Source organism: Sceloporus occidentalis, unplaced genomic scaffold (genome assembly GCF_023333645.1).
Source record: "Sceloporus occidentalis isolate IW3139 unplaced genomic scaffold, rSceOcc1.0.p SCAF_7, whole genome shotgun sequence".
Taxonomy (NCBI): domain Eukaryota; kingdom Metazoa; phylum Chordata; class Lepidosauria; order Squamata; family Phrynosomatidae; genus Sceloporus; species Sceloporus occidentalis.
This window is the reverse complement of record NW_028316987.1, coordinates 40,482,281-40,506,482: the sequence shown is the minus strand read 5'-3', so window position 1 is coordinate 40,506,482 and position 24,202 is coordinate 40,482,281. Positions and strand designations below refer to the sequence as shown.

General features: G+C 37.5%; 1 protein-coding gene across 9 annotated transcripts in view; it reads left to right on the top strand.

Moving 5' to 3' along the window:
* Positions 1 to 24,202, top strand: part of ARPP21 (cAMP regulated phosphoprotein 21) — a 251,859-nt gene that overhangs the window by 99,901 nt on the left and 127,756 nt on the right. Inside the window, exon 1 of one of the 9 annotated variants that reach the window (XM_089532677.1) lies at positions 2,981 to 3,002. The exons of the other annotated variants lie outside the window; for them this stretch is intronic. The gene's annotated coding sequence lies outside the window, so the exon portion shown is untranslated. Of the gene's footprint in view, positions 1 to 2,980; positions 3,003 to 24,202 lie in introns of those variants that run through there. 9 annotated transcript variants of the gene reach the window in all.

Sequence of the window (24,202 nt, the reverse complement as noted above, 5' to 3'; positions counted from 1 at the left end):
TTAACTAGTCCTATTTAGCTGGTCTACTCTAGTTGGGATGGACCTTTAGATTTAGTCCAGGGGACTCACAGAAGCCCTAGCCAACATAGCCAGTGCTGAGGAATTCTGGGAGAGGTAGTTCAGCATGATCTGGAGGGCCACATCATTCCCACCCTTGGTATAGCCCATAATTTTGGATGCTCAAACACTGTAGGTTCTATACATGCAAACACTGGTTTAAAGCTAGTTCACAATCTTGTCTAGTTTGGTTGCAGTTAATCCCAGCTGCAGACCTAACTGAGAATTAATCCCTTATTTGCTTTCTACTTGTATAAAAGCAGAGGTGAAGTGGGAATGAATTGGTTGGATACTTGTGCTAGCAGAGCTACTGATTTACCATTGTTTCTAAACAATTTCATAAATTTACTCATTAGGAGTGCACCCCCAAAGCACTTTTTGCTAAACAAAAGGGTTTGATGCTTGATTTAAGTGAGCAATCTTGCTACAGTTATTATTTATACAAAAACTACAGAAAATGATGCTAAAATGTAATCCTTTTTTGCAATTTAATGCTATCTTTACAACCAGGACATTTAACTTTTTTTTTTTTTTTGAGAATCTTAATGTACTAAAAAATAAAATGGTGCACATAAGTGACAGAGAAGAGGAAGGAAATATACAGAAGATGAGCAAGGAAATATGTCACGTTGTAGCATGTTTCTTTGAGCTTTGATTTACTGCAGCAACAGCTTCCATTGAGGATCTCTTCTAAAGAGAAATGGGACTGAGCTCTTTTCGTCAGGGAGCTTGGTCAGAGGAAAGGGTGATCTCAAGTAAACAGTATGTCATTTATTTATTTGTTTGTTTGTTTGCTTACTTACTTATTTTGTATTCCACGTAATAATATAATGCATACCGAGTTAGAAATTAGTATTGCCATTTACCCTGCACTTTCCATCATTTGTCTGGCTGTAACTTAAGCAATGTGACACCTAACATTTGTGTTATTAGTAGCACTGCTAAAATAAATGATGGAAGTTTTCCAGGGATCACCGCTTGGAGTAGCTATTTTATGTTTTTAAATTTCAGCATGGTATTATCTGTTAGGCAATTTGCTTCATTAAAGTTTTGTGGTGTTGTATTTTTAAAAATATTTTTAATATTGCGAATCTATAGCTATTTACATAGATTTGTTTCAGCTTGGAATATAGTCCTGTAAAACAGGAAGGATCATTATGCTGCAGTCTCACATCTTTCAAAGTCACATATTTCTTGATCCATTTGTTGCTCCTCTGCATTTTAATGCAGAGGAGGATGAGACTACATTACGCACCTTGCAATTTCTGAATGAAACATCATAAGCAAATATATTTACTTCTGAATGAAGTAATTCCAAGTGTGCTGAGAAAAAAGCCAGGTCTCAGAAAATGATACAGCAAGATCCCACAAAACTAGCTATGGCCAAATGTAATTCATATTGACAGAGAATTTAATAGCCAGGAACCAGAGCTGCAGAATGACTGACTTCCATTGATTTAGAACTGTAACAAGCACAAATTGAAAAGAAATGCTAACATTTAATTTCTAATGTGGATTAATAGGGCATACTTTCCAATAAAAGTTACAATTTAAAGCTGCAGTGATAGTGAATGTATCCCCAAATTAAAAGGTCTGGGAGAAAATATTTTGTATTAGGAACTATAGGAAATACAGAAGAAGAATTTCTGTTCTGATTAATGTCAAGCTTTTTATTTGATGAAACAGAAAAGGAAATGAAGAGATAAGTGTTCTCTTTTTAAGCATCATGACAGAAGGAAGTGTCAGGACTGTGAAAACTTCAACTAGGGTCTCACTCTTGGATCACTGGTGTTTTGGACAGAATGAGCCATCCCATTTTGTAGAACTATGACTAAACTGTTCTTCAAACATGGGCAATTAGAAAATGAGATTTGTTTTACCTTTTTTGTACACCAACCTGGAATTATATGGCTTATCCAAGGTGACACATGACCAAAATGATATTGAAGTTCTTGCAAGACTCCCCAGAGTGGGATTCAGGCATTGTGAGATGGAAGTAGCAAGCCAGACATAGACAAGATATATTTAAAGTCTTCAGTCTTGTTTAGGAGGGTTTGAGTGTACATTTGTGTACTGTGAGCAATCTTGTGGGAAAACAGCTTCCTTCTGAACAGGAAGACAAATAAGAAAGTGCTGGAAGAGATATTACTTTCTCTGTGTCTCCGTGTTATATGCTGGTATTCAAATAAATACACACACACACACACAGACACACACAAACATGCACACAAATATGAATGAATGAAAAAGTTAATAAGAAGACAGGTTAAATTGTTGAAATTTGATATTATGCTCCCATTCACCTGAGTAGAGCAGTCACTGATGTATAGAAAGCTGGCACATTTGTCCAGTGCTTAGTGGCAGAGCTAAAGATGGAATCTGCAAAAGTATACTGAGCTAGAATATTCTCCAGCTGTACAGATGCATCAAAGTTTATTGTATTCTTGCTTTACCTTAATTGGTCCTCCTGACCATGTTGATGTGAATTATCATCTAGTCATGCACATAGTGTTTCCCAAGCATGCTTGTTTCTTCCACAGTGCATTAATTTTACCACTATTTTGGCACATTTTCCCTGCCCTTAAATATTCACATATTTGCAGAGTCCAAGCACCAAAATCATTGGTAGACATTGAACAAATCTTTTTGGGAAAGTCACGGATGTGTATTGACCTCAGAATGAAGTTTGACCATCAGTTTAGCAATCAGAAAATAGCCTGATTCACTTCAGAATAATTTTGGGACTGCTTCATTCAAAAGGTGTCTAAATCCCTCTCTATTGAGAAACCTGCTTCTTCACCCTCCCAATGATTATAATTGAAAATCAACAAATGACTTTAACTTTTTTCCTCTCTTTGCCAGAATTGGATGACATTTGAAGGTTTTAAACAGCCAATTATGAGAGAATGATGTATGTTGGATTTCAGACAAGTAGATGCAGACAGGTTTGTGCCACATATCCTTTTTTTTTAAAGGAACTGCCAATAACTTTTTATTTCTTGGCAGCACTGTATAGAATTCTCAGGAATACATGCCCCTTCTAGGGAGTGAGATAAAGACTGTCAAGTTTCAAATGAATAAGTGTATGGATTCCTATGGAAGATAAGGCTTGGGTGCTTTCCGGGAAAAAGATGATACCCTTTATGTACCCTTTTTAATACTTTGTGCATATGTTCAGCATCTCTGGCCAAGGCGCTGGGATTAGAAAGCCCTAATAAAGCTGTATAAAATATACCCCACTCCCTGTTCACTTCTTTGATGTTTTCCTAATATGTACAGTACAGATTTGAGAAGAACATAAGAATTTATGCATATTCACCAGCCTTAATCTATGCTAGTTACCACTTGAGTAAGACCATTGACTCAACAGCTGAATAAGAAGTGATCAGATATTGTAAATAGATCCCACTGAATCAGTGAGTCTTCTCCATTTAGTATAGTTAGCCCTCCTAATCCATGGATTTTTTATACACAGATTCAAGCATCCATGGCTTGAAAATATTCAAAAAAGTATACATTCCAAATTGCAAACCTTGATTTTGCTATTTTATATAAGAGACACCATTTTGCTAGGCTATTTAATGGGACTTGAGCATCCACGGATTTTGTTATCCACGGGGGGTCCTGGAACCAAACCCCAGCGGATAACAAAGGCCCACTATACTAGCAATTAGATTTAGGTCACTGTCTATAGTGCTGGGTCCATCCCAGTCCAAATTGCTATGTAAGGTATTGAAGGGGAGAGTTCATATTTTTAATTTAGTAGGCTTTGGGAGCCCTGCTTCAGTTTAACCATGTTCATCATCAGCTGTACTCTAGTCAAGAATCCCCCCCACCACATGCACACACACTAGCAATTAAAAACATCTGCAAAGCAGTCATGATGCCAAAAATAGATGGTCATTAAGGGCAAAAGCACATGGCCCAGAAAGAGTGGCCTCTGCTGCTCTGGCCCCAATTGCACCAGGACCAATGTTACAGAACGGCCGGCATCCAAAGTGGGCTGTCCCTCCAGTCCCAAGGAGCTGCTGGTAGGAGCAAATTTAATGTGCTCCTTAAAGGTCTGGCTCTTGCCATCTTAGCACAGTCTCAGAGAAGCCTTTGCCTGCTTTGGTGCCATGCATCATCTAAACGCCACCCTCCCTCCAAAGCTGCCAAAAGGCTCTTTATTTGGCCAGTGCATTTTGGGCCAAAGAAATGGAAGAAGATGATAAAGTGTGAAATAGGTAAGCCAGAAAAACTTTTAGGAGATTTGTAGCATAAATATACCATTTAAGGGGCTACAGCATATACATGATGGACCGACTGGCGCATATATTACAATGGGAAAATAAAAGCATAAAGTAGGCAAGCTTTAAGTCATTGTCATAGGTATGTAGCATTTATTAGGCTGAAACCAACTGATAAGAGGGTTTTTAAAATGTGGCAGTTCATACAGTCAGTAAAATATGTAAGAGGCAGTCTGAGCACTTAATTGCTCTAATGGTCATGACAAGTGTTAGCTTCCATGTTTCTTGCCAGCTTGCTGATTCTGTTAGATGCTGCTAAGTCTTGTGTACTCCGTGCCTTAAAATGCGTTTGTTTCCTGCTAAATAAAATATAATAGCTATCTGCTGGAGCTATAATTTATGAACTTGTCTCTTCTTCAGTATGATTCAGAGTGTCCTAGGAATGGCAGAATGCAGCAACAATTTGTATACAGGGATGATCAAGGGTTTTCTGTTGGAATTTGTTCAAGACACCGATATGTCTTGGCAGACTTTATACAAAGAGCAAAGATAATTCTTTTTTCCTTCCCTCCTTCCCTCCTTTCCTTCTTTATTTCATCTTCTTTTTACTTAAAAGAGGAAAGATTGTGTTAAAGAGTAGCAAAAGTATTTCCAGAGAGAGAGCTGTCCAGTGGTTTCAGAAACTCATGATTGAGAATACCCCTCTCCCTTGGATGCCTTTCTTTGTATGGAAAAATATATAGTGATGAGAAAGGTTACATTATGAATGTGAGCCAGAAGAGAGGTCTTAAGTTGTAAGAATATTTTGAAAGTTCTGGACCTAGATACTTGTAGCACTTTTATGCCTTTAAAGACTATGAATTTCTTTAAAGGACAAGGTTCAACAGTTGAGATAAACTAGGGGGTCATTTTCTCAAACAGGCACCCCACTAAATAGTTTAAAAGAGAGAGGGCCTTATATGAAATCCTTATAAAAAGGATTTCAGCAATTCCATTTTCTTCCCATGGAAAGAACACTTCTGTTAATTCATGCTCACCATGAAATATCTAGAAACCTGGTCACATACATGTATTTAGAATAGTGGTATTTCAGTTTCTGTAATGGAGCGAGCTTGGGGCAAAAGGGAATATAGCTATACCTACAATACTAATTTCAAAGCAGGATATCATTGATATCATCAGTACTCCGCACAAAGAAAATAGAGATTTTTTTCTGGAATATAAGCAGTTCTGCAACAGAAGACAAGAGGAACAAGATCAAGTGTATAGGTGATAATTTTTCCTGATGTGTTGGAATGAAGTAGCCTGAGTGCTGAAAAGATGAAAAGAAATTCACCATCATTTTCTTTCTGTGTTCAGTTGCTATCATGTTGAGACTCAATTGAAATTTTGCATCCAATTGCTTTGCAGTAGAAACATAATAAAGTATAAAGAATATTTTTGGGGAAACTTTTTTTGTGTCTGAGGTTCAGAGAAATGTGATAGCAAGAAATCTTCGATAAAGTCATGTTTTTATTCTGAGCAGAAAGAGAAATTAAATACAGTATCTCGCAATCTTGCCACTTACATGGATTTCTTGTAAAAACAAATATGAAATTACCATGGATATAAATGCTGTTTATAGTGCTATAAGTATTGTCTTTCATGGCATTGTTACAAGAAATATGTGGGAGAATCAAAGTCTCATGTCAGATTAGGAAGTGAGCAGCAGCGTTTCGTTCAGGAACTGAAACCATGCCCCCAATGTTGTTGGAATACAAGTATCATCAGCTCTAGCTGGCTTTGGTGTCTTGCTATTGGTAAGGAATTCTGAGTGTTGGCAGTCTGTAAGCATTGTCCTTATTATAATAATTACAATAATTTTCATCAGATTATAGTTCTGTGCATCATATATACAACACTGCAGCCTCCTTATCGTTTGTGGCAATGTACTTGCTCAGAACTCTGAGCATACTGGTGTAATGCAGCAGTGATATCCAATAATTTTGTGGGTAGTAATGAATGAATTATCAATTTTTCTTTTTCCCTTTTCTTTTTTCTTTCTTTTTAATCTCAAATTCATTTCATTTATGGAAAAGTTTGTGAACATTGGTAAGATCAAAAACAAATAAAATGAAACTTTCAACAGTTTTCAGTGGACAAATCTAATAAGTACTTCTGCCTGCTGTAAAGATGAGGAGCCAGTCAGAAAAAAGAGGTGGATACCTTAATTCTGCACTGCAAACAAGGTAAAATATAGAATTCAAATCAAGAGATTTAAGAACTATGTACTCAAGACCAATGGCAGAACAGAAAAATTAATTGCCTGCATTTAATTTTTTTCCCCTAAAAGTCACAAATTTATTCCGACATGTTTATGAAAATAGCTGAAGTGTTAGAAAATCACTGAAGAAAATTTCTTAGATGTAGACAGCAATAACTAGAAATCACAGAGCATTTGTTACTATTTCAAAAAGATGTTGACCCTGTCTCCTTTTGTTCTGTTAGCCAGCACTTAACATTATAAAATATGTGACATCTTGTCATTCTGTCTTATACTTGCCCAGGCTTTCAAGGCAAGTGAAAATGAACAAGATAGGGAGAAGTCACGGTGAGATAACACTGTGTTACACATTTTGAAATGGAGATGCTAAGGAGAAGATGCAGGGATGATTCTTCCCATGGCAGTCTGCAAAGTCTAGGTTTGGCCTGGAACCAAGCTGCATTTCTAAACAAATTTATGCTGAAAATCCATCTTGAGCCCAGTAAAAATAAAAGTGCTTTGGGGTGAGGTTCACCAGTGAAGGTATTTGACTAAATATTTCATTTCTATTAGAGTATCCAAAATATGCAAATTTATTTTAAAATTACTGATTTCTACTGATTTCTATTGATTATGGGACTGTTTGCTGTGTCTCCAGTCCCATAATCAATATGAAAAGTTAACTTTTTATCAATTTATTGAACTCTTATTTGTGTCTCATGATTCATAAAAATATTTCAAAGCAGTAAACATTAATAAAAGACAATAACTAATAATAAAATATATGAAACTGTATTAATGAAAAAATTCAAGACACTGAAGATAACCAATACCAATTTCAGAGAAAACCAACAGTAATCTAAAGAAATACAACACACGAATGAATGAATAATAAAAATTGCAAATAATATTAAAGCAAAAATAGAAGAAACAACAAAAACTAGTACTAACCAGCAGCAAAATAAATATACAGCATGAATACATAGGCCTTATCTTGATTGTAAAATCCTTTATAAAGAGATTACCAGACACCTCTTGGGAGAGGGCACCTGATGGTTGGGGCACTACTGTGGTGAACACCTTGTTTTATGTTACCACCTGTTGTGCTTCTCTATAAGTGAGATGGCAAGAGTATCTGTATTGTATCTAAATGCACAGGTTGGATACTATAGAAATAATTGTTGTTTCATATGCCTGACACCTACATTATTTAATGCTGCAACAATCAATAGCATCACCTTAAATTTTTCTCAGGAGCAAACAGACAACCAAAACAGCTCTTTCAGGATTATGACATCTTCACGATCTTTTCAATTGGGTCCCAGTCACAAATTAACTTCAGATAGTATGAGAACATGAAGGAGGACCTTTGATGTTGAATACTATTTAGGAAAATGCAGACTATTATATTTTAGATGTATAAAAAGGTAGTCCCTTGACATGAATGTCTAGTTGTAACCGGCTGTAGGGGGCAGTGCTCATCTCCGTTACTAAGCCAAAGAGCCAGTGTTGTCTGAAGACGAATCCGGTAGTCATGTGGCCAGCATGAATGCACTGAAAGCAGTTACCATCCCACCAAAGTGCTAGGTTGGCAGAAGCTGGGACTAGTGGCAGGAGTTCACCCCACAATGCAGCACTCGGGCCTTGAACTGCCAACCTTCTCATCTTCCAATTGTCAGAAGTGGCATCTTAACCACTAAGCCACCACATCCCTTTAGATATGTAGACCTCCAAAAATGTTTAACCCTTTGTACATAAGCACCATTGTATTTCATTATGTCTGAAAGTGGACAAACTGCCACTTCAACTGTTTAAGAACTTAGGACATTTGTCAATGTAATTGGTCCCACTTATCAACCAAGTCTGTACTGGCACAGCTTTCCAAGGAAGCTTCAAAAGATGCATACATTTCTATTTCTGTTGGGGGTTACTAAATACAGGTATAACACTAGCTGTGGAACTCAGTCGCTCACCAAGTTTACACGTACATTGATGATATCTCTTCATTGTAGAACCTTTTTTTTTAATTAAAAGCCTTAAAAAAATCACTGTGAAAAGAGTTACAGTTTGGATTCTGTTGTTTCTGGTTCTGCCTCCAGAGCAGTAGAAAACGAAATTTCCTGCACAGTGTAAATAACAAATATTTGAAGATTAGCATTCTATCACTTCTTAATCATTGCTTCTCCAGGCTAAAGATAACAGACACCTTCATGCATCTCACATAGGTCTTGGTTATCTCTCCCAGTTTTCTGTAGTTTATTGTTGCTGCTCTGGTCAAAGAAATATGCAGATACTTCTGAGTATCTGATACAAATCTACTGTGTCATGTACGATTTGGCTGTTAGTTTCCCACTTTCCTTCTGAACTTGCAAGTATTATTCCAAAGGCATCATACTTAGTAGAATCTTAACAATCTTTTTGTCTTTCTGTGTTGCCCGTTATGCAACACAGAAAGACATTATGCCCATTTAGTTAATACCAAACTCAGTATATAATGTCCTTGTGATTTTAGTTATACTGTATCTCATACTTGTAACACCAGGTGATGGTGATGAGAGAAGCTTGAGCATAGCCAGAAAAATGAAACATCATATCATTTGGAAAGTAAGTAACCTTTATGTACTGTTGAAGGAAACAAAACACATTTAAATCAGATTAATATTATATCATTTGTTAAAACATCATTATTGCCATTTGGTTTGAAGTACTTAGAAATCTTATCACTTACATAAACAACTGAAGAAAATAGTATGAGTGAAACAGTAAAGTTTATGTCTTAAAGTTTATGCTTTGTGTGACGAAATTCTACTGGATGAAAAATGCAAATCTATTGTGAGCCCTTGGTATCCACTGGGGTTTGGTTCCAAGACTCCCCAACCCCACCGCCTGTTGATACCAGCATCTGTGGTTGCTTAAGTCCCATTATATATAGTGGTGTATAAAATGGTTCCCCTTGTAAAAATGCCAAAAACAACGTTTGCTTTTTGAAATTTATATTTTCTTTGGATATTTTCAAGCTGTGGATGTTTGAATCTGTGGATATAAAACCTGTGGATACAGAAGTCTGACAGAATCGAGATGGAAGCTGATTGGTCTTACTAATACCTTTGGTTTTTTTTCTTCATTATTAAATTTGTTACATTTGGACCATTAAAAGTAAAGTAACTGAAAATTACATAAGGTTCCCACTTCAACCTGTTGTAATTTCCTTGCATGTTTATTTAATGTCGGCCTTACTCATATTAGGATAACTCTAAGAGAAATGTCACCTTTGAATAATTGTGCAGGTGTTTCCAAAGATGTGTGATTCAGGGTAGGACTAAAATTATGGGCCTTTTCATTCATTAGGGTTACCAGTATAGAAGCAATGCAGTAGATAGCATGCCTTCTATTCAGTGGTGTCACTGTCTGTATGTTGACACTGTCTGTGGGGCTTTAGGTGGCATGGCCAAAAGGACAGTCCCCCTCATCTCACTGCAACACACCACTCCACTTGTGAGTAGAACAGCATGCGACAGGTAAGGATATGTGTGTGTGTGTATGCTCCCTCACTGCCACACAAGTAGAACGGCATGCAGCGGGGGGGGGGGGAGTTTAATTGCCTGGGTGTCACCCTCTTCTGGGATGTCCCTTGGTGCGGGCTGCACTCGCTGCACCGCCTAGTGACATCACTGCTTCTATTTATGAAAGAAAGAATTAAATTTAACTGCACAATATCTTTCACAACCTTTCACAATCCTGGTTGAAAATGTTGTGTGCCACACTTCTTTAAAAGAAATTCTAAGAGATTCATCAGTACTAGGTTATCTAATCACCTTTTTTTTGTCAGGGAAGTAATACACATTTCTGACAATGAAAAGTTGTGAAAATCATTTAGTTTCAGAAAATCCTATTGTGTAGAATTCTACAAGGAATGGGTAGGGCCACTAAACATTCCTGATTATTGTGATGGTGTTTGTGTGTTTATCAACTGATACACGGAATCTCAGTGTTATATTTAATGAAAGGATAAATTCAAGGAACATAGTAGTCTTAAAGATAATCACTTCCCATCTCATTCTCCTATATTAGGGATGAATCTGTCCCTTTCAGTTTTCTCAGTTGATCATTTGCTGAACCTTAAATACATTGCATCCTGTTTTTGCATCAGTTTGCAATTTTTAAACAAAAATCCAGTGAAACGTTATTCATATTTTCATGTTCATTACTTCTACGATACAAATATTTATACTGAATTTTGTCTAATATGCATATTATTGCAAACACTTTCATAATTTGGGTTGGCAAATAATTTCTATGAATACATGGTGTAATTTCTGCATGCCATTCACTAATATGCAGGCTTGTTTGTTTGTTTACTGGGTTACTGCATCACAAGATTTGAAAAAATGTAAACACCAAAGTATAGTTTTGGAAAGTGAGAAGTAGATAAATTTACTTTAAAATGAGAACTGAATTTCTCCCATGTCTCTAATTGCACTAACTATACATTGTGTAGTGATTTGAGTGTTGGACTATGACTGGAGACCAGAATTTGAATCCCTACTTGGCCATGAAACCTGCTGGGTGAGTCCCATACTCTCAGCCTCGGAGGAAGGCAATGGCAAACCTCCTCTGAACATATCTTACCAAGAAAACCCCACAATAGGGTCACTTTTGGGTTGCTATAGCTTGGAGACGACTTGAAGTCACACAACAGCAAACATAAAGCCGCTAAGATCATTGCTGCAGGCAGGCTTTTCTCTGAGTTTACCTACCTTTTAAAATAAAGAGAAGAAATCCTTTTATTTTTGCCAACTTTCCTTCAAAATGCTTGCACTAGTGTTATATATATAACCCCAATGTAAACAGAAAATTGCTCAACAGCAAAGAACTTAGCTAGAATCCTATTGTAAAACTTTAATCTTTATCTCTACATTGTTGTTCCAGTTAAAGGATGCATGTATATCTTTGAACTGCTCATGATATAATATTGGTTTAACTACTGTATCAGCATTGTAGAAATCAATTTGATAAGTTTATTGAAAAATGTTGTTTGCCATTATATATATCCATTCAGTATTTTAAGACATACACCAATTTGATCTGTTCTGAAAGTTATTCTCTAAGGGGCAAAACAGACGGCCCCAAAGCGGCAGCTTGACACCACCGCTTTGATCGTTGGATTAGAGCCGCAGCAACTACACCCCACGGTGTAAACGCTGTGCCACAGAAATGCCATAATGCCATCCACTGTGTGGGCAGCAGGGTGGCATGACACAACCTTGGGGACAGTGTTGGGGTATCTGGCGTGCATACGCCATGCCCCCATACCATCACGAAACTGGTGTTTTTTGCCAGTATGCTTTGCCCCTTAGTCTGTTTGAGTCCAGTGATCTTTTCTGAGTTTTCCGAGCTCCTCCAGCCATGTACAAACCATCTTCCTAATGTTTTAAGGAAATATGATAGAAGGTAGCACTTGCTGGCTACAGAGACATTACTTAAGCTTGCATAGCACTACTTGAACATATGGATTATGTGCAACATAAAATACAAATTAATTTTGGTAGACTGAAAAATGAATATTTGGCCATGCGGGGCTCGTAAGTTCATTTCATCTAAAGGAAAATGTGAATTGCATCACAATTCAAGCATGGGTGAGATGATCTCTTGGTCTTTTTTATTACTGTGAAAAATCACTTCTAGGATACAGCCAAATGCATTTTGTTCTGTTGGTTCAATTTTCTTCCTGCTTATTTTATTTTGTCCCATATGAAACAACTTGTTGATTTTGTCAGTCAGAAAATTTCTGTTGCAGCTATTGCCTATTGTCATTTTGGGTAGAACTATTTTATGGCAGTGGATTGCATTGCAAAGTGAACTTTCAAGTCGTACTAGGAATTTCTCCAGAAAGAACTGTAGCTTATTATGTTAGAAATGTTGGTGAAATTTGCATACAAATTTGATACAATTACTTATTTATGACTAAAGTTTATGGTGTTTTTTCACCATAACTAGGGACTGCCGTTAACATCATTTAGAATGATAGAATGAAGACTATTTGGTGCAGCCCCATGAAAAGCAAGGCTGTGGAGTCAGTATGCCAAACCTACAGCTCTGATTCTGACTCCCAACACTGACTCCAACACCTTCATAAATGGCAAAATTAAATTCATTTTTAATAATAAATTCACTATATTAAAATGGTAACACAAAGCACTGTGATCATGTGAATGATCAGGTTACTCAAATTGATAGATGATCAAACTTGTTTATTTGATTTAAAATATAGGTATAAAATTACTTATCTACCACTGTTTACCATTTACAGTGTGCCTGCGCCATACGTGGGCTCATTATAGGTGGCTTCCATCTTATGTGGAAGCCGTTGGGAGAATGGGGAATGGCATGTGAGCCCATGGCACCCACACACAGCCGCACAGCATGCATGAACCCCATTATATCTAATGGGGCTAAAGCATACGCGCCTTTTGCCTTACGCGGGGGTGGTGGTGTTCCGGAATGGATCCCTCACATAAGGCAAGGGCGGACAGTATATCATTATAATATAATTTTTTATATTGGAGCTGGAATAGAGGTTGGTACCTTTCTACCAACTCCAGCTCCAACCTGAATTGCTTACAACTCCAGTTTGACCATTCTGATGCCAATTTCAATAGCCCTGCTACAAAGTATTTTCTACAGACTTACAGACAAAATGAATATGACTTGATCTTCCTGCCAGGGATTTGACACCCCTTCAGCTTTGTAGTTTAGGCTAGCATTGTCCTTAAGAATATTTATTAAACCCATCCATCCTCTCACCAGATTTTTTGTGCTATATACAGCATATGCATTCCCACTGCCCTGGAATAACAGGGGTAGTACTAATTAATCTTCTGTTCCCCCACTTTCTTAGCTATAAAATGTCCCAATTTCTTTCTGCTTCCCCCCACCAGAGGAGCTTACTCCAGTGGCTATAAGTGCAAAAATAGTTGACTTTCAATTAATACAATAGGAAGGAGAGGAGAGGGAAGACTTTTGATCTCCCTAGACTCTGTACATTAATATGAAGATTTCTGCACCTAAAATAGAAGTTTTGTGAGTTCTTTTGCATCCTTGTTGCCTGGCCACACCCTTTGACCCCACTCTGCTATGGCTCAACCACTTGTGTCCAGTTTTCAAATGTTGGAGGGTATGATATCATGGCATATTTTAAATGCTGGCTTTTCCTGCACAATTTATTTGTTTTTTAAAAATGTATATTAGCCCTATCAGTTGTTCTCTGGGAAGTTTACAATTGCATAAACAGAGAATAAAATAGCTTCCAGCATAGCTAATTGTGAAATGGCAGAAAAAAATCTTGTTGTGAAGTTCCTTTAAGTCAACTTCAATTTATGGCTCCCCTATTATAGCCAATGTACCTTCACCCTTACCCTATCTTGACCCATTCTTGTCAACATTTATTCAGAGGAAGTTTGCCATTGCCTTCTTCATAGGCTGAAGATGTATGACATGTTCAACATCACTCTGTGGGCTTCCATGGCTATGTAGGGTTTTGAACTCTTGGCTTCTGGAATCCTAGTCCTGTGTTGGCCTTAGCCCTGATAAAATAAAGATCTTGCCCTGGATCTAAACAAGGAAAAGGAAGTCTGAAGTTTTGCCTCCTTTAGAAGAGTTCCATGGATAGGCAGCAAAAAATGCCTTCTCTCTGGTTGCCAATTATCTTCTGATAATCGGAAAAACCAAGAAAAGGGCTTTGCGGATGAACCAAGTATGCAGTCTGCACCACTTGTATGTTGTTCTAATTCCATAGCATTCGGTTGAGCATTTGAGGAATGTCTGGATGCCAGCTTTCCACCTCTGAGATCCTCTAAAGGCTGTGTGAATTGCAGTGCGCCCCCCCTCCCCGCACCAAATAAAACCTCTGAGATCCTCTAAAGGCTGTGTGAATTGCAATGCCCCCACACACCAAATAAAACAGAAAATTGCAGGAAGTCCATTTATGATTTTGAAAAACAGGTTGTTTTTTGTTTTGTTTTTGTTTGTTTGTTTGTTTGTTTTTGAAGTACAACCTATTTTAAAGGTGAATTTCCAGTTGTGGCTACTTCCAGAGAAGGCAGGCCACCTTTGTTTTCACCAGAAAAGGGCAGTTGAAAGACTGGGTGAGAGGGGAAGTTTAAAGTCTGCAGAAAGAGTCTATGGGAGCTGCTTGTGGTCTCAGAACTGGACTTTGTCCAGTCTTGCTGTAGTGTATTGCTCTTCTGAATCCCATTCAGGAGAAAAGCAGGATATAAATAAAATAAATATTAAAAGCAGAGGCAAAATGTTAACAAGATACTACATGAAAAGAAATACTTCGTTGGTTGAAGTGTAGCTTAAGGTTAACTTGACTAAGCAATACACACTTTTTCAATATGGTCTTATTACTTAGGTCTTCAAAAGCCTTAGAGCTGCATTTGTTGTGCATGTCGGCTAGCTAGGAGAAAGTAATTGCTGTGGCTTCTTGTAAGGAAGCAGTTATTCAGACAAAAGCATTCACATGCAAACATATGCTTATAAGGATAAATTATTTCTGGTGAATGTGGTATTAATAAAGCAATATATATTGAGCAAGTGAGCTAAACTAGCTCTAGTTGGAGAAGACAAAAATCAATGGGTAAATTTAACAGTGACAAATTTTATCTGATGTAAAATGTTTTTTAGTTATTATAGGGTAATCATGTAGATTCCAATCTGAAGCTGTTTCTGACCAGTAAAATCAAACTGGGGAAATATCATTTTGCTTGTTGTCTCTATCAAGAAAATACAAGGCTAACCTAAAATGTATGCAGTTGACTTTTAAGTGCAGATCCCTATGTGTTGACATTCTGTTAGAAATGCCTGCCTTGGAAAAAGGGCAAAGCAAGCAACTTGTTTGTGGAAGGTGATGAGGAGCATTGTCATAAAAATAATTTTAAAAGGCGTTATATTTTTGATGAACGTTACTGCTTAGTATTGAAGTATTGGAAAAAAGCAAGCAGAAGAAGAAAGGAGAAAGAAGAAATGCAAAAAAAAATGTGTGTATCCACTCAAACACAAAATGATTTCTACACCATATGATGTGACAGAAAACAGCATTAAGGACTGTGCCAATATGATATACACATGATCAAACTTACATTTACATGTCTAGCCCAGGTGCTCTTCCTTCTTGAAACAAAGGTCCAGACTGCACTATCTTCAAAATTCTATATACAGAAGCTGAGAGGACTGCCAGTGAATCTTATTTCCATCATGGCCATGGGGGCAACAGGGTAACTTAAGGAATATTCCACAGGATGTAGGTACTATTAATTTGTGTTTGTCTCAGCACTTCATGCTCAAGACTTCCATTGGTTTCACCTTTCGAGCAATGGTTACTTTCCTGTTGTCTGTTCATCATTTGATACTATTCAGTAGGAAATAAAAGTTCTCCAGAAGAATCTAATACTGTAGTAAAATATAAGCATTCTCTGAAATCCTCTAGCAGTAACACAACTGACTCTTAATTTTATCTCTTTAAGGATATATTTACATGACTATTTGCAACTATGGATTTTAAGGACTTGAATGATCAAGTTCAATATCCCTATTTCCCTCATGCTTTCTTTTTGGAATAGTAAACAAGAACAAGAATCTTCTCCAATTTCATTTTTATTACTGGGGGTGGGGGGGCAGGGGGCAGGTTGTTTGTACACTATGAATAAACCACTGGGGAGTTCTATCTGCTGTTTCTCCTTTGCTGCAACAAGTAAAGTAGTACCCATATTCAACCCCAGCAATACCATAGACCATGCTGCTGGAAATCCTTCCTTCATTACCAAAAGTCATCTCGTTTGACATTCTTTTGCTATACAGGAGCCTTGGTAGAGCCTGTGTATTGCAAGGTGCAGCACTAGATTGTAATCAATCAGCCCAGTAATTTCTGACTCATTATCCTGTACTGAAAAGACCTGGGAAAGAACTAGGTGACAATCCTCTGTGCTGCTCTGTGGGCAAGAGTCAGGCTGCTCTCAGCCTCCAAGGAACCCAATTTGCTGTAAGACAAATGAGTATTAGTTATAAAGAGAGAGCTTTCCAGTAACTTAGTTCTGGTAACATTTATGTTCTGCATAAATATTAAATGATTAAGATGGTATGGTAATTTTAAAACTCTCTCAATGTTGTGTTTTATATTACATAACATGGATACTTATCATACTGCACATGTAAATGTGATCACCTCCCCTCTCTGTGTTGTCTTTCCCTTATCTCCTGAAATGTTGATTAAGCTCTTCAAGAACCTTGATTTTTTAAATTTCCTTATGTTATCCTGTTAAGTACTACATACATTGATGACACACTATAAACCAGGACTGAAGAATGTGTGACTTGACATTTCACTGTAGGGCTCCCATCAGTGCTAGCCAACATAGTAAATTGTGAGGGTGACAACACAGGAGAGTCCAGTGATGTTCTATGAATAGGTAGTAATAATGCAACCTACTTATAGACTCCTGCCACTGTCAGTACAGAATATGAGAAACTGAATGGTTTCCCATTGCCAAGGCTGAATTATCTCTATAATTCATACAGAGAGCATATCATATGGGAAGCAAAATTAGAGGAAGGAGGTATGAAAATTGGTGGAAGGAACATTAACAGTTTAAGATATTCTGATGGCACTATATTGCTTGAAGAACAAAGCAAAGACTTACTGGCGAAGATTAAGGAAGAAAGGTTGAGGAAGGTTGAGGAAAAAAGCACAAAAGTTTGGCAGGGTTACAGCTAAACATTAGAATGACAAAAAGAATAGCCACAGATGATTTACATAACTTTAAAGTGGGCAGTGAAGATATCAGAATGGTTAAAGTTTTTGTATAACTAGGCTTAGTCAATAGTGGTAGTCAAGAAATCATAAAAAGAGTACGAATTGGAAGAGCAGCATATGAAATAACTAAACAAGATCCTCAAGCATAAAGGATTAAGTTATTGTTGAAATTCTCACTTACATCAACCAATTAAGTAAAATTAAAAACAAACCTAATTAATCTGTCACTTTTCATCAGAAAATCTCAAACTTAATTGATCATTTAATTGATCTTAAATAATTAGTCTTATCTTTGCTCCTTTATCATGCTGTAATTTCCAGGTTAATGTTTTGTTATTTTCTAGCTCGGCTAGCAGATTGTTTATATACAGATGCTATCGAAATCTGCAATATTTGACATCCAGCATGGATATTGTAGCTCCACTAAATGTACCCATGCATTCTACATATGTGTCTTATGACTTCTGGTTTAATTTTCTCAGACCAGTATTTTCATGCACGCACTTGTGTGCATATTGATCTGAGAAACAATATCAGTGGCTGTATGTACAAACGTTTGAGTACCCTGGACATAGCAAAAAAAAAGAAAAGTAGTTGGAATTGGATGTTTAACATCTTCAGCAACCTCAGAACTTTGTGGACAAAAAACTGTAAAGAGCAGCAGTGAAATAAGAACTTTGCAATAATTGTGGATATACCTTTCAACAAGAGAAAGAAAATTGATACAAAGCTCTTCACTTTTCTAGTGAGAATTTCACATCTATAGTGAGAGAAGAGTTGTTAAAGCAATCTATCACAGTTTTTTTTTTAAAAAAATAAGCAATTCACACCTCCTCAGCCAAACACAAAAATAGATAAACTGGCAACCATAGTTTTAATTTGTGTGCTTACAAGCAGTAAATGAAAAAAAGAAAAAAATGTTTTCAACAATATCAGCATATGCAAAGAATACTCAGTACATTCCTAACATGTATGCAAAGACACATTTAATCAGTGGGGGTGCCCATCCACTAATGTGTCCATCAATGTGACCATTTGGAAAAGTCAGAGATGTTTCCTCTCATTGAAAATATGTGCTGTCACAGAATGAAATTGGGGATGGATGAAAGAAGAAGACTATAGAAATGCCCTTTTTAAAATAAAGGTGGCTTCTCCCATCTCGCTTCAGAGGTGGGGGTATTGTAGGGATGGGTACAGAGGAAACATTAGTTTCACTGCTTTTTTTAAAAGTATTTTTCAGAAAGTAGATAATGAACAAAATAATGGATATTTCCTTGAATATCCAGATCATAATTGTGCACACAGAAAACTCCTTAGCAGTAAGTGATTTTTCACATCCCTGGTGATATCACAAAAGGGGGTGGGTGGTAAACCACTCACTTCATAGGCATCTGTTAGCACAATATACGCTATTGGAGATTTCTAGAAAAATTGCTGTGGTTTCCTAGGGGAAAAAAGTGAAATATAATAATAAAATACTTCCTGGGTTTTCCTTTTCTTTCCTTTTTTTCAGTCACATTTTAAAATGATTTCATTGTATACCTCTCCGAGATCTTTAGCTGGTGGGCAGAATGCAAATATGTTTTAACAACTAAAACTTAATAAAGTTTATGGAATTTTGATGGATCAGTATTGGTGGGATGATGAGCAATGAAGTGAAAGTTACCCCCCCCCCCCCCAAAAAAAATAGGGATACTATTTGGTTCAGTTTTTAGTATTCTAGCCAACAAGGCCTTCCACATGATTAGTGCTGTGAGCTGTGAAGGTGTTCATTCCTTTTGAGTAGGGTCCAGCTCTTCAAGGGATCAAGAGTCTCGACTTCTAAGTGCCTTTGGAACTTCACTCTGTAGGCACTCTTCATAAGCTACAAAACTTCTTTTGGATAGAGACGGGCTGCCTATGGTCATCTCTGTTTTGGTAATATATCACTGTGATACACTGTGTGTGATATGCCATCAAGATAGATTATATAATTGGAAGTAAAAGATGGTGGAACTCTATACTGGTGGCCAAGACTAGACTAGGCTCTGACTGTGGTACAGATCACAATTTATTCATATCAAAAATAAGAGTAAGACTCAAGAAGAAAATAAAACTAGTGATTATACGAACATATAATCTGAATAATATCTTAATAGAATTTACTGACAACATATGCAACATATTTGCATTACTAAACATAATAGACCAAGAACCAGAGGCACTATGGTATAATAAAAGAGGAATGCAGACAGACACTATCAATAAATAAAAAGAAAGAGGGAAAAAAACACTAAAAGCAATAAAGAAAAGAGAAGACAAACAAAAGGGAGACATGAACAAACTAAGAATTATAAATGCAACAATGCAACGGCTTGTGCAGAAATATAAAGAACATTACTACAATGACCAATTCAGAGAAATAGAAGACAACAACAATAAGGGAAGAACAAGAGATATATTTCACAAGATCTGGAAAATCAAAGGAAAATTCAGGCCAAGGACTGGAACCCTCTATGACAATAAAAATAACTAATTCAAGACCAGGAGGGAATAAAAAGATGTTGGGTGCAATACACAGAAGAATTATACAAAAAAGATGACAAAATGAAGGACACATGAAACAAAGTGACACATGAAGATGAGCCCCAAATTCTAAAAAGTGAGATGGAAATGACAATAAGAGAAATAGCAAAAAACAAATCACCAGGAACAGATGATATTTCAAATGAAGTGCTGCAATCCATATTGACAGAATCAACTCTAGTGCTAACCAATGTATGTCAACAGATATGGAAAACCAAACAATGTCCAACAGATTGGAAGTGATCAATATGCATCCCTATCCACAACAAGGAAGACACAAGAGACTGCAGCAATTATAGGACCATAGCACTGATCTCCCATGCAAGCAAAATCATGCTCAAAATTCTGCAACATAGACTCCAACCATACAGGGAGAGAGGAATCTCAGAGGTTCAAGTGGGATTCAGGAAAGGAAGAGGCACTAAGGACCACATTGCAAACATAATGGAGTGCACCGGGGAATTCCAAAAGAAAATTAGCACATGCTTTATAGACTATAGAAAAGCCTTTGACTGCATTGATCATGAAGGCTATGTAATGCCTTTAAAAACATGGGAGTGCCAACACATTTCATATTCATACCTTAAAGAAACACTCATAAATCTCATTATACGCACACACGCACAATCACACACATACACAGAGTACTTAGTTAGCCACATTCAAGTGTAAGGCATAAATAATGTTGGAATTACTACTTACAGAATTTGACCATGGAGTCAAGTTTTCTCAGAGTGTAGATAGCATTAATTGTACCTGATATTAAAGAACCTTATAAGCAATCTGATATATGAAACTATTATGCTTGACTTGCTATGATAAATACTCAGCAGCAAGATTTTTTTCTTGAGCTGTGTTGACAATGAACTCAGGCTTGCTAGAGAGGCTAAGAACAATAAAAAGGGCTTTTTTGGATATGTCTGCAGCAAAAGGAAGAAGAAGGAAATGGTAGTGCCTGCGTGGAGAAGATGGCAAAATGCTAACAGAAGACAGAGAAAAGGCAAAATTACTCAACACCTTCTCTGTTCCATTTTCCTCAGGTGCTCAACCTGAGGAAAATGGAACAGAGGACAGAATAGGGGAAACTCAGCACAGAATAAGCAAAGAGATAGTACAGGAATACCTGGTTAATCTAAATGAATATAAGTCTCCAGGACTAGATGAACTACATCCAAGAGTATTAAAAGAGTTGGCTAATGTAATATCAGAGCCATTGACAATAATCTTTGAGAACTCCTGGAGAACAGGAGAAGTCCCAGCAGACTGGGGGAGGTCAAATACTGTCCCCATCTTCAAAAAGGGGGAAAAGAGAGGATCCCAATAATTATCGACCAGTTAGTCTGACATCAATATTAGGAAAGATTCTAGAGCAGATCATTAAAAAGAGAATCTGGCGGGTTATAGACCGCCGCTTTGAGGCGGTCTGCCGCCGCCATCGTTTGCTCCGTAAGGGAGCCGTCGCAGCCACACCCCGCGGCTCCCTTGCGGAGCAAAAAAGAAGCTCCAAAATGGAGCTTCTTTCTGCGGCGCCCTAATGACGTCGCGAGGCGCCGCTGGTGCACTCGCGACGTCATTAGCACCGCGACACGTTCGGACGCACAGCGTCCGATACGTAAAGATGGTGCCGGCCGTGTGGAACAGCCGGCGCCATATTGTACGGACAGAGTCCGTATTAGAGCCAGGGGCGTCTAGAAGAGACACCCCTTTTTTAAAATGGGACGTCCTGCGGACGTCCCAAGTGCCGGTCTGTAACCGGCCATAGTGAACATTTGGAAGGCAATTCCATAATCACAAAGAGTCAACATGGGTTTCAGAGAAACAGGTCATGCCAGACAAATCTTATTTCTTTCTTTGATAAAATTACCTGCTTTGTAGATGAAAGGAATGCTGTGGATATGGTATATCTTGATTTCAGTAAGGTCTTTGACAAGGTTTCCCACAACATTCTTCTAAACAAGCTTGTAAAATGTGGCCTAGACAAGATAACTGTTATATGGATTTGGAACTGGTTGACTGACCGAACCCAAGGAGTGCTCAACAATGGCTCCTTTTCATCCCGGAGAGAAGTGACCAGTGGGGTTCCACAGGGCTCTTTCCTGGGCCCAGAGCTATTCAACATCTTTATCAATGACTTGGATGACAGAATTGGCAGCATACTTATCAAATTTGCAGATGACACCAAATTAGGAGGAATAGATAATACTCCAGAAGACAGGATCATTATGGAAAATGACCTAAATAAAAGAAAGCTGGGCCAAAGATAATAAAATGAAATTCAACACAGAGAAATGTAAGGTACTGCACTTAGGGCAGAAAAATGAAGTGCACAGATATAGGATGGGGGACACCTGGCTGAATGAGACTACATGTGAAAGGGATGTAGGAGTCTATGTAGGCCACAAGTTGAACATGAGTCAACAGTGCGATGCGGCAGCTAAAAAGGCCAATGCAATTTTAGGCTACATGAATAAAAGTATAGTGTCTAGATTAAGAGAAGTAATAGTGCCATTGTATTCTGCTTTGGTCAAGCCCCACCTTGAATATTATGTCCAGTTCTGGGCGCCACAACTAAAAAAGGATGTTGAGAAACTGGCACGTGTCCAAAGGAGGGCAACTAAAATGGTGAAGGGTCTGGAAACCATGTCCTATGAGGAACGACTTAGGGAGCTGGGGATGTTTAGCCTGGAGAAGAGAGGGTTAAGAGGTGATATGATGGCCCTGTTTAAATATTTGAAGGGATGTCATATTGAGAAAGGAACAAGCTTGTTTTCTGCTGCTCCAGAGAACAGAACCCGGAACAATGGATGTAAGCTACAGGAAATGAGATTCCACCTCAACATTAGGAGGAACTTACTGACAGTAAGGGCTGTTCGACAGTGGAACAAACTCCCTCGGAGTGTAGTGGAGTCTCCTTCCTTGGAGGTCTTTAAGCAGAGGCTGGATGGCCATCTGTCGGGTATGCTTTGATTGAGAGTTTCTGCATGGCAGGGGGTTGGACTGAATGGCCCTTGTGGTCTCTTCCAACTCTACAATTCTATGACAATACTGATAATGTATTCTCAACATTTTGTACAAATACACCTTGTAAACAGATAGATGCTTGATCTGATGTACTTAGAACAGCAATAAAAAGTAAGTGAGAATGTGGTCAATTTGGATAGAAATGGAATGCTACAATTTTTATGGCTTCCTCTCTTTCCTGGTTTCTCCACTGGGTGTTTGATAGTGTTAGCATATTTAAAAGAAGATAAAATACCTTTTACAGAAAGAAAACAACATTATGGATATTATAAAGGCTCTTTATTTCAAAACTGTATCTCAAGCTTCCAAGGTTTCTGTTCAGATAATAAAATCTAAAGGCTTGTTAAAATGTTTTTTCCTATTCGCCACTAACCTAGACATATATTTTTTGTGTTAAATGTTCAGTATCCTAGATAAAACTAGTCTCACATGGGATAGTGATTTGATTTCTGTTTCTCCATTTCCAATAATGTATACAAGTTTCACTAGTTTTATCCAGTAGATACTTGATTAAGTTTATTTAGGTCATTTCCACTCCCTTAAAGCAGGTTAAGACTATTATATTTTTTGGTCAGAATTTTATTTGGATTAGAACTGGAGAACATTCTTTTAACAGCTAAAGCATTCAAATAGTTTTTCCACCAAAGTTGCAGCTTAATTTCAATTGTGTGAAGTGTGATCATATTTTTATATGGGGCACTCTCGCTCTTTTTCTATGGGACAAGCTGATGCTAGCATTTTTATGAGCAATGAGTAGAAAGGAACAGGATTACTCACTCTCATTTACTATGTGTATTCATTCATTCATCCATTCTTATTTACACACTTTTCTTTGGTATTGTAAATCAGCTGGATTGAATTTTAAATCATCCTAACCACACCAAAGTCTACTTAGCACTGTGGCTATCATTCCAGTTTTTTGCCTGACATTCATGTAATAGAAAATCCCCAGAAAAATCTCAGGAACCTGGGACTTCCTCTCACAAAGCCACAAGTCTGATGAAGCAGGATGACAGAGGACCCAGAAAATTGTGCTGAGAATTCAAAGTTTATTTCCAAATGTCAACAAAGGAAAAATGTCCTCGGTGGAATCCATGTTCCAAAAATCCGAGACCCCAAACAGGACAAAATGGCTTATTTTTATAGTGACTTAAACAAAGGAGCTTCTTCAATGCATCTTATTGGCTAATTTACAGTTCAAACATACAGCTTTCTTGCAATCAGGGCAAAGACACATGCATACAGTAGGATTGAATTCCATTCATTGTTTCCTCCCTT